The following is a 9,973-nucleotide window of genomic DNA, read 5'->3' on the forward strand; positions in this document are numbered from 1 at the left end:
AAAATCACTTGTTTTTAATCACATTCATGCCTTTTGACTCTCAAAGAAAGTCAAGTTGATTGATGCCAATATTATGTACTGTAGGATGCTTGTATCTTGCAAATGTGTGCCAGACACTTAAGCTCAAACTTCTTTGAGCAGAGGCTTAGAACAAAGGCAGAACATCACAAGTAATTCTACTTGAGCAGCACTAGAGTGTGGAAAAGTCTAATATAAATGCTATGCCAAAGCATTCAGACATTCGCCGTATAAAGCACTTCAAAAGCATATCTGTAGGAAATTGACTAATTGGCACAGAAAACATGCATTGAAAATCAAGCAATGATCATATCATCTGATGTCCTGTTGTTTTTTAAATAGGGTACTGGTCTTTTAGAAATTGAATTTCAACAATCCACAACTACATTATACCTTACACCACAACTGAAAATATATATATGTCAGTAAATCAAAGCAATCCGATCAGAATCCTTCAGTTACTGCAAAATACATTCATACATTCATGATGATCACCCACGATGGTCGTCATTTCAAATTTTCTAAACCATTTTATGGGTTTACATTTATGTATTTGGTGGCATGATTACTGCTTCACTGATTTTAGCAAGTTAATGTTTTAGACCAGGGTTTCCCAAACGAGGCATCATGGGGGAACTGCAGGGGGTTTGTGAGTTGATGAAAAACTAATAATTAATTACACTGAATGTAAAATTAAAATAAATGGGCCTGCACGATAATTGCAAAATGATCTTCTTTTAATCGCCTCAGAGCAGCTTGGTTCACAGTAAATGCAGTGACTCCATCTCTGCTTGTGCTGTGAATTGAGCATACATTTGGCAATACAGCATGTGCTAGGTTTACTTTATTTACATGCTTACATCATTTCTTGGACAAAACTTTTGTGGACAGACGTTTACAGCATTTCACCAGTATTTCACCAAAATAAAAGATCAAGGGTTGGAATGTTTGAAAGTGAAGAAATCAATGCATAAAAAGTCATATGCATATTTGACTGTGGACTTAATCACAATAAAAAGATTTAACTTTAAAGTCAAGCTACAAATTAAAAATAAAACACCAATACAATATTAAATATTTATTATATTTAACTGCATGTCATGAGAACATTTACCAACATCAGAGAAACATGAACATGCAAATGTTGTTGAATTATTAAAATAGTAACTATTAAGTTCTAAGAGTAGGGACACACCAAACTGACGCAGAAGAGCTAGCACTGAGGAAAACCAATGTCGTTGCCTCATGTCATCTCACATCGTCTGTGTCTGGGCAAAATAGTTGCAACAGAACACACTGGACAGACTACAGTCGACAGCCAACTAGCATATCAGCAAACACAGAATGTTGCCCTGCTATTCTATGGTTCCCTTTCCTATTTCGATACATATCATGACACAGGACTGCACTGAATTTTACCTCAGTAGAATTTAGTGAAACAGCTGTCTATGAAACACTGCATACTTTACCACAGTACAATATAGGTAGTGGCATATGTAAATACATCTGTCGTTGATGATTAGCATGGCTGGATTGAGTTATCTGAGAAAACTGTACCTTCGTGGGTTGTGGTTCAAAGTGGGTTATGTATCAATGATCAAAAGCACGATCAGAAATGCAGCATTCGGCTAGTGGCAAGACAGCAACGTAATGACATCATATAATAAAAAAAAAAAGACAATTTGACAAATTTCTGGATTTTTATAAGGAAAAAAAACAGACCACATAGATTGTTATACTAGATAAATAAAATGTGCACTGTTTTTATTTTATTTTTATTTTACAAAATTCCCAATTATTTATAACTTCTAATATTCTTCTAATATTATAACTTCTAATATTTGTTCAGCTTTACATTTTTATTTCAACGTAGTAATTAGCAATTAATGTTTTAAATTTAACTTTATATTTGAACAGATTTTACAGCATTAAAATTTGTCAAGGGTCAATATCATGCTATCTGCATCTCCTGCACTCCATCAAGCTACTCCCATAATAGCTGTCATCACTCAAATTAATGCACGACTCAACATCATCTGTGTGTAAGACTCTAATACAATGGTGTAATTATTGTAATTATTATATGACAAATACATTTTTCAGTGAGTAAAACGTGACTCACAAAAAGTGTATATTGTATTAAAGGCATTATATTATCTTTTAATTTTAAATGATTATTATTATAAATTATTGTACCTAGATCAATTGGATACTCTAGTAAAAAAGTAGCGATGGTAGCGAACAGATTTTAAGTATCAGTTCTGCTTAAATAGATCGGTCCCACTTTATATTAGGTGGCCTTAACTACTATCTACTTACATAAAAAAATAAGTACAATGTACTTATTGTGTTCATATTGTATTGTTAAACACTTTTGCTGCTATTGAGGTGGGATGGGGTAAGGTTAGGGAGAGGGTTGGAGGTATGAGTAAGTTTAAGGGTGGGTTAAGGTGTAAAGTATGGGTCAACAGTGTAATTATAAATGTAATAACAGAAATTAAATACAGATGTAATTACTTGTAGTTTTTTTTTTTTTTTTTTTATAAGTACAATGTAAAAACATGTATGTACACAATAATTACATTGTACTAAATTATTAATTAAAATGTAAGTACATAGTAGTTAAGGCCACTTAATATAAAGTGGGTCCAAAAGATCTAATCCTGTTTACATGAAATAAACTCGCTCCAGAGCAGGTTTGAGCTTACAGACCTGTTGCTATGACAGCAACTCTAGGATGAGCTTCGAAGAACCAATCAATCCAAGATCATCCCAAATCGTCAACAGTCAATTCCAGCTAACTGAGTTCGCAATGTACAAAAACAGGGTAGCACTTTATTTTACAGTCCTGTTCCTCATGTACATACTAGGTACTTATTATAGTAATTACAATAACTATGTAATAACTAGGTACTAACCCTGAACCTACCCCTAAACCTAACCTTACGCCATGTAGTTACCTTGAATTATCATAACTTTCTTAGATAAGTACACTGTAAGTGCACTATAAGTACAAGTACACTTGCTGTAAAATAAAGTGCAACCAAGAACAGGCCCCACACTCTTAAAAGAAATGGTTCTATTTAGAACCAAAAATGGTTCTATCACCCGCTTCATATATGGAACTCCAAAATGGTTCTATATAGAACCACTTTAATGGGTTCCATAAAAAGAACCCCAAATGGTTCTTTGAATCCAAGTTAGATGGTTCTATATAGAACCATTTAAGTGTTCTTTATTATTAAACAAGTTAAAATTATTATTGAATAAGAAAATATAAACAATCCAGAAAATTCAAAATGTTTAAATTTATTCAACTGTTTATACAAAAATATTAGTGTCATTTAAAATTGCACCTCTGTATACTCTGTATTAGACAGCAAATTTCACATTTAAGATGTTTAATTACATTTAACCATTTAGTTTGAATTATTTCATTTAAGCATTTTCACTTTGTAATAAACATACATAAGCTTGTTTACGTACATATACAGTACTTCACTTTTACATATATCTCTGAAATGAGGAAAAACAAATCATTTTTGATATTTAACAGTGCAGATAAAAATCAATACATGAACTGTTAAAACAACTATTAAATAGCTCTACAATTTACACAAGTTGACTGTACATTTTCAGTACAGGTTTTGGTGTTCTTTTGCCGTGCTGTTGTCTAAGTTTAAGCATATATTTTTAAATAAAAGTCATTGTGTGCTTAATGTCAACCGGGTACTGCACATTGAAGAGAAAATAGACTGCAAATAGGCATTCCACAGCCTGTGTCATGTCAATGTCTGCCTCTCTTATGATGTTCACATTGTCCATTATAATGCTGACACTTTCAGCCTTGAGGGGATCAGGAGAGCCGTTAAACACTATGGTTGGTGTAGCACCTTTGGGTTCCTGTAAAACAAACATTTCACCTTTTGAGTGCTTTTCACCAATTAACAGAAGTCATCAAATAGACTTAAAAATGACCCCATAATTTACTTACCAAAAAAACAACCAATGTATATGACTGTTTCTACAGTTTAACACAATCTGAGATATATTTAATAATAAAAAGCTTTGTAATGTGTTTGAATGTCAACATTACCACGTCAGTTCCACTTTGATTACTTTGAATCTCATCGGTTCTTTCGTTCTTTTAAATGAATAGTTCATGACACAACACAGATATGACAGCTAAAAACGTGACACGCAAGAACCAACAAGACTCATAATTATCGATGTAAAGCTGATGTGCCACCCCATTGGATGTTATTCCCTTATCTATACATAGTCTAATTATAGCAACCTATCTTGGCAAATGTAATCTCACTAACGTACTATTTGTACATACCATTTTGCTTTAGAAGACAAGTATTAACCCCTGGAGTTGTATAGATTTATTTTATGATTTAAATTGGGGTGCTATTCAATGACATTACAAAGCAGTGCAAACAGTACAAAGTTTATGACTAAGGAAGAGAGTGAGTAAATTATAGGGTAAATTTAATTTTTTTTTAATTGTTACAAATTTGGCATAAGGGTGAGTAAACTGACTAATATTTTTATATTTGCATGAACAGTTCCTTTAATTCAATTCAAGTGCATCAAATGTTAATGAAACTACAGAAGACTATACTTACACTATCTACACAGTAGAGGAAGCTGGCGTTTTCTCTAAATAGTGCTGGCAATAAAATGAGTGCAGCATTACTAACGAGACCTACAAACAGATACAAATTATTGTATATTAGGTACAGAATTCAATTAAAGGGATAGTTTACCCAAAAATGAAAATTCTGTCATCATTCACTCACTCTTTTCATTTTAAACCTATATAGCTTTCTTTCTTCAGCATGACACACAAAAAAAAATATTTTGAAGAATGTTGGTAACCGAACAATGCTGGTACTCATTCACTTCTATTATATAGACACCAAACCAATGGGCACTGTCGTTGTTTGGTTACCATCGTTCTTCAAAATATCTTCTACTGTGTTCTGAAGAAGAAAGCCATAAAGATTTGAAATGACAAGAGGTGAGTAAAGGATGAAGATTTTTATTTGGGGGTTAACTGTTCCTTTAATATTTGCATTATTTTAATACATGTTTTCACTTATACAATTTATAGGAGCTACAACCTTTACATTGACAATGCAAACAAACAATGCAACTTTACACTGGGCATTGAACAGATAGGTTAGATGGGGAAAGATATATGGTGTAGTTACCTTCTGTGGTTTCCTCTGCTAGTCCAATGAGATTGGCGTAGTTTTTTTTTTTTTTTTTTTGACTTCCTTCTTTTGCACTCCTGATGATGTTTGGGGCCATTTCATTCAGAGATGTTTCCATGTTCTTCGCCAAGTCTGTTCCAAACCTCATTTTCATTTCATGCAGCATCTTAAATACAAAACAACAGTACATGCTGTCTCAGTCCCAATAACACAGTTTTTAAATCAATTCCAAGCAAAGAATTTTGGTTGTTCTCTGGCAGATCATCTTCAGGAACCTCCTCCTCACTTTCATTGTTCTCTTCAAATAATGTAGCCTTTTCAAATAGGGGATGATGCAAAACTTGTCTGTGCTTTCGATATATATGGTTTCTGTAACTTGCAACAGTTTTATATCTTCTAAAACATCCCTCAATGTCACAGGTAAAACTAAAATCTACTTGGTGGTTATGTTGCACTTGCAGGTGAGTTAGAAACTTTGTGAGCTGAAACTTCACAACATCACAAAATGAACATTTATAAATTTTCATCTATAACGTTACCTCTGAAACTTTCTTTTGCATCAATGAGGTTTATAGGTTCAAGCCAGTGGCACGTGTCATCTACTGACCATTTATCAACCATGGTTATCTGGGGATTAAAAAAATAAAGCATAAATAACACTTCGTAAACCAACTATGCATTAAACACACCTAACGTTAAACATTTTTGGCTTTAGAACATTTGATTACTAAAATGTAACCTTGTGCTATCATCACTTTAATCCAGCGCATGCGTCACAGTAAACATAAAAAAAAAACGCTGCACTGCAACTGTGTCTTTGCACAGTTTTAATAGCTACAGACCGGCCGGAAGTTTTGAACTGTAGCAGTGTCCACTTTCCTGCTGAGTTTAGCTCCAACCCTGATAAAACACACCTGAACAAGCTAATCAAGATCCTCGTTTGGTCTGGGTTGGAGTTAAAAAACGGCACGAAAGTATCTTGCGGGCCAAAGTTAAGAACTTCTACACCTGTTAACATAGGCCTGGGAAAAATACTCACCGCAAAATGAGTAGGCCTATATGTGAAACTGCGACACACTTTCACATAATCATTCACCTCCGTCTTCCACCCGGTTGACTTTTATTTGAATCGGCGCCGTTTATTTGAACAACGAGCGCTCGCTTAATTGAAATGAACGTTAAAATTCACGCTTCTGACTCGAAGCTCGTCTCCTTATAACACAGCTATCTTACTGTAGTTAACAATTCCATTAACATTAACAAGGAAATAAAGGAAGACTGTATCTTAATTAAATTAAAAACCGGAGCAAAATTAATTTAACAGGGCTAGGACCGATGGCTGACGAAGCCCGTCAGTGCTTCATACCAGTGTTTTTGAGGTAAGATTTGCTTCTAGTATCAGTGTTTAACACAAGGGCTATTCTAACAAATATAAATATTAACTGTAATACAAAATATTTCGGTAAAATCATTTCAAAAATGTAAAAACTTAACTTACCTTAGGGTATGAACGAGCAGAAATGGCGGACTCCTCAGTTTGAAAAATTAACTGTCACTTGTCTCGACTCCTCTCACGATTCATCTTCGCCCATCCACCAATAGGAATTCAAGGATGACGCAACGCATATATGCCACCGGGGAGGGGGTATTTTTATGATGATTTGTTTTTTAATGTTCCCTTAGGTAGATTAAAACCATCACAATATGGTAAACAAAATAAAGAAAACTTCTGGTTAGTTTGTTTTTCTTCACAAATTGATTCGTCAAAAAGGTAAACTATAATGTAAAGTAATATAAGTTTCATGCTAATGTACAGCTCAAATCATACATTGAGTAGATATTAATCTTTTTGACTACAGCAGTCATTCTCATGGGTCTTGACTCAAAATGCTTTGTGAATGTGTTGAGTAAGGATAATTATAGTGTAATCTTTAGTTTACACTTCAGTCATAAAACATGAATTATAGAACCATTTTAATAAAAAAGGGTTCTTTGCATGCAAGGGTTCTACATAGAACCATTATTTTGGTAAAAGGTTCTATTGGCCAAGTACGGATCCCAAGGGTTCTATATAGAACCTTGAGGAACCCTTTTTTTTAAGAGTGCAGGTACAACATTCTGATTGTTTGCATTTTGTTTTTCAGCACATAAATGATGTACTCGTTCTAATAAATTTATATTGTAATTTAGTGTAATTTAATGATACAATGGCCTGGTCGTGCAGATTTGCCTTATACAACATTAGGAAGATTAGACCCTTCCTTTTAGAGCAAGCCACACAACTTCTTGTCCAAGCTCTTGTTCTCTCCAGACTGGACTATTGTAATGCTCTCCTGGCAGGCCTTCCTGCATGTACTATCAAGCCTGTACAACTGATCCAGCATGCAGCAGCTGGTCTATGCTGTCATGCAGGGATGTCTTCCCAACGAGGTTCAAAATCCCTCTCACAGACCTTTTCCTGGACTGTGCCCAGCTGGTGGAATTACCTACCTATCTCAGTTCGAACAGCGGAGTCTTTGCTCATTTTCAAAAAACATCTAAAGATTTATATTTTTCGCCAGCACTTAACCAACTGACGCCTGTTTCACACATACTCCGTCTGCAGTGTGTATGTATTGCATATTTTTTTACACACCCATGTTAACGGATTCCAGTGTTTAAACTGCACGTGGTTGTGTTCCAGGAGCAGTGCATCTGCAGCAGTGCAGCGATAATTTACTTACCGAGTCTATTTTTTTGCTGTGCTGCACGCGCTGAATTAAAGTGAAAATTAGCATGGATTGACACAGAAATGCAGTCATTTCACAATAAATGTTTACTAATTAAAGCCTACCGTGTTTCACACACAACACATGGGTTTTAAGCTAGGTTTAAAACAAGAAAAAGAGCAACTTTAGATAAACAAGGCAACGTCTCGGTTACGTATGGAAACTCTCGTTCCCTGAAGGAGGGAACGGAGACGCCATGTCGGTGACCGACGAATGTGAGATATCGCTTCGATAGACCAATCTACTTCGAGTATAAACTAAACGAGCCAATGCGCATTGTCAAGCAATTATTGCATCCAGCTGACGCTGATCACTGCTTGAGTATAAGAAGGCAGCAGGTACAATGCATACCAGTTTTTTGCAGAGGAGCCGAGCCGGGGACCCGGCAGCTCAGCGGTGGTACAGCAATGGCGACAGGACATGGCATCTCTGTTCCCTCATTCAGGGAACGATGGTTACCATGCGTAACCGAGACATTCCCTTTCAGTCGGTCACTCTCGAAGCCAGGTTGGTGACCAACGAATATGGAATCCCCATCAAAGCGCCATGGGTGCTGCCCCTTCCAGTGCCCTGTACGAGCCGCCTGCACCCCTATTAGGTGTAGGCCGGGGCTCAGAACAAGTAGCTCCACTCACCGTTGTCAAAGCACTACCTCACTGGGTGAGATTTGAGGTGATTAACAACCCTCTTGGGAAGGCAGAAGTCTGCCGAGGGAAACATGGGCTCTAAGGCTATACCATGGACTATACACATACGAGTACTGCTTAGGTCTCAATATGGAACCCACCCTCCCATGGTTCTCTCGGATTCATCATGAAGGCCTGGCGCCGGACGTTCCGCCGCGTCCAGCTGCTTAGGGTGATGGAGGATCTCAACAGGGTCTACAGTATGGACACTTTAAGCAACGGAGCAGTTTGAGCAAGCCGACACTAACTGGGGCCTCTCAGTGCCACTACCCATTTGAGGTGAGAACACAGGAGGATACCGGCTCTACACAAAGGCCATAGAACCTAGCGAACGTGTTAGGGGTCGCCCAGCCCGCAGCTCTACAAATATATGTCAGTGAGGCGCCACGAGTCAGCGCCCAGGAGGATGCAATGCTTCTAGTTGAGTGAGCTCGCAACCTGAACGGGCAGGGCACATCCTAAGCCTGATAAGCCAGGGTTATGACATCCACAATACAGTGGGCCATCCTCTGCTTAGAGACGACACTCCCCCTCTGTCGGCCTCCGTAACAGACAGAGAGCTTGTCTGAGGTCCGGAAGCTTTGTGTCTACATAGCACCTTAATGCTCGGATGGGACAAAGCAAAGCCAGGGCTGGGTCTGCCTCCTACAGGGACAGCACTTGCTGGTTCACCACTTGGTCTTTGAAGGGTGTAGTGGGAACCTTGGGCACGTAGCCAGGCCGGACTTTGAGGGTGGAGGGAGACAGCCTTCGCTCCAGCCCTTGCTGCAGAAAGGACAGCAAGACCGCAATCGGTCATCTTTGGGGGTCTTCTCAGCGAGAAGAACACCACTCGACAAACAGGTTCCACTTCAAGGCGTAAGCGTGTCTCGTAGACGGTGCTCTTGCCGAAGTGATGGTGTTCGCTACCTCTTGGGGTAGGTCACCTAGAACCTCCGCGTCCCGTCCAGGGCGGGTGCCAAATGGTGCCCCATCTCTGAGTCAGTAGATCCTTCCTCAGAGGAATTGGCCAAGGAGGGGATGTCGAAAGGAGCACTAGTTCAGGGAACCAGGTCCGTGTGGGCCAATATGGCGCTACTAGCAAGACTTGCTCCTCGTCCTCCCGGACTTTGTACAGTGTTTGTGCGAGAAGGCTCACTGTGGGAAATGCATACTTGCATAGGCCAGTACGTCCGTGCGGTGAAGCGGTTGGGATGAGAATCAGCACCTCCAAGTCCGTGGCCATGGTTCTCAGTCGGAAAAGGGTGGATTGCCCACTTCAGGTTGGTGGAGAGTTCCT

At 38.1% G+C, this 9,973-nt stretch overlaps 1 long non-coding RNA gene across 1 annotated transcript; it reads right to left on the reverse strand.

Annotated features, from left to right (window-relative positions):
* Nucleotides 1-3,366: 3,366 nt before the first annotated feature.
* Nucleotides 3,367-5,389, reverse strand: LOC127972258 (uncharacterized). The gene is made up of 3 exons (XR_008157061.1): nucleotides 5,238-5,389; nucleotides 4,650-4,729; nucleotides 3,367-3,921 (listed from the first exon to the last, which is right to left on the reverse strand). It is a non-coding gene; the product is annotated as an uncharacterized LOC127972258 (long non-coding RNA).
* Between the last annotated feature and the right edge of the window lie 4,584 nt (nucleotides 5,390-9,973).

This window comes from Carassius gibelio, chromosome B15 (genome assembly GCF_023724105.1).
Source record: "Carassius gibelio isolate Cgi1373 ecotype wild population from Czech Republic chromosome B15, carGib1.2-hapl.c, whole genome shotgun sequence".
Classification (NCBI taxonomy): domain Eukaryota; kingdom Metazoa; phylum Chordata; class Actinopteri; order Cypriniformes; family Cyprinidae; genus Carassius; species Carassius gibelio.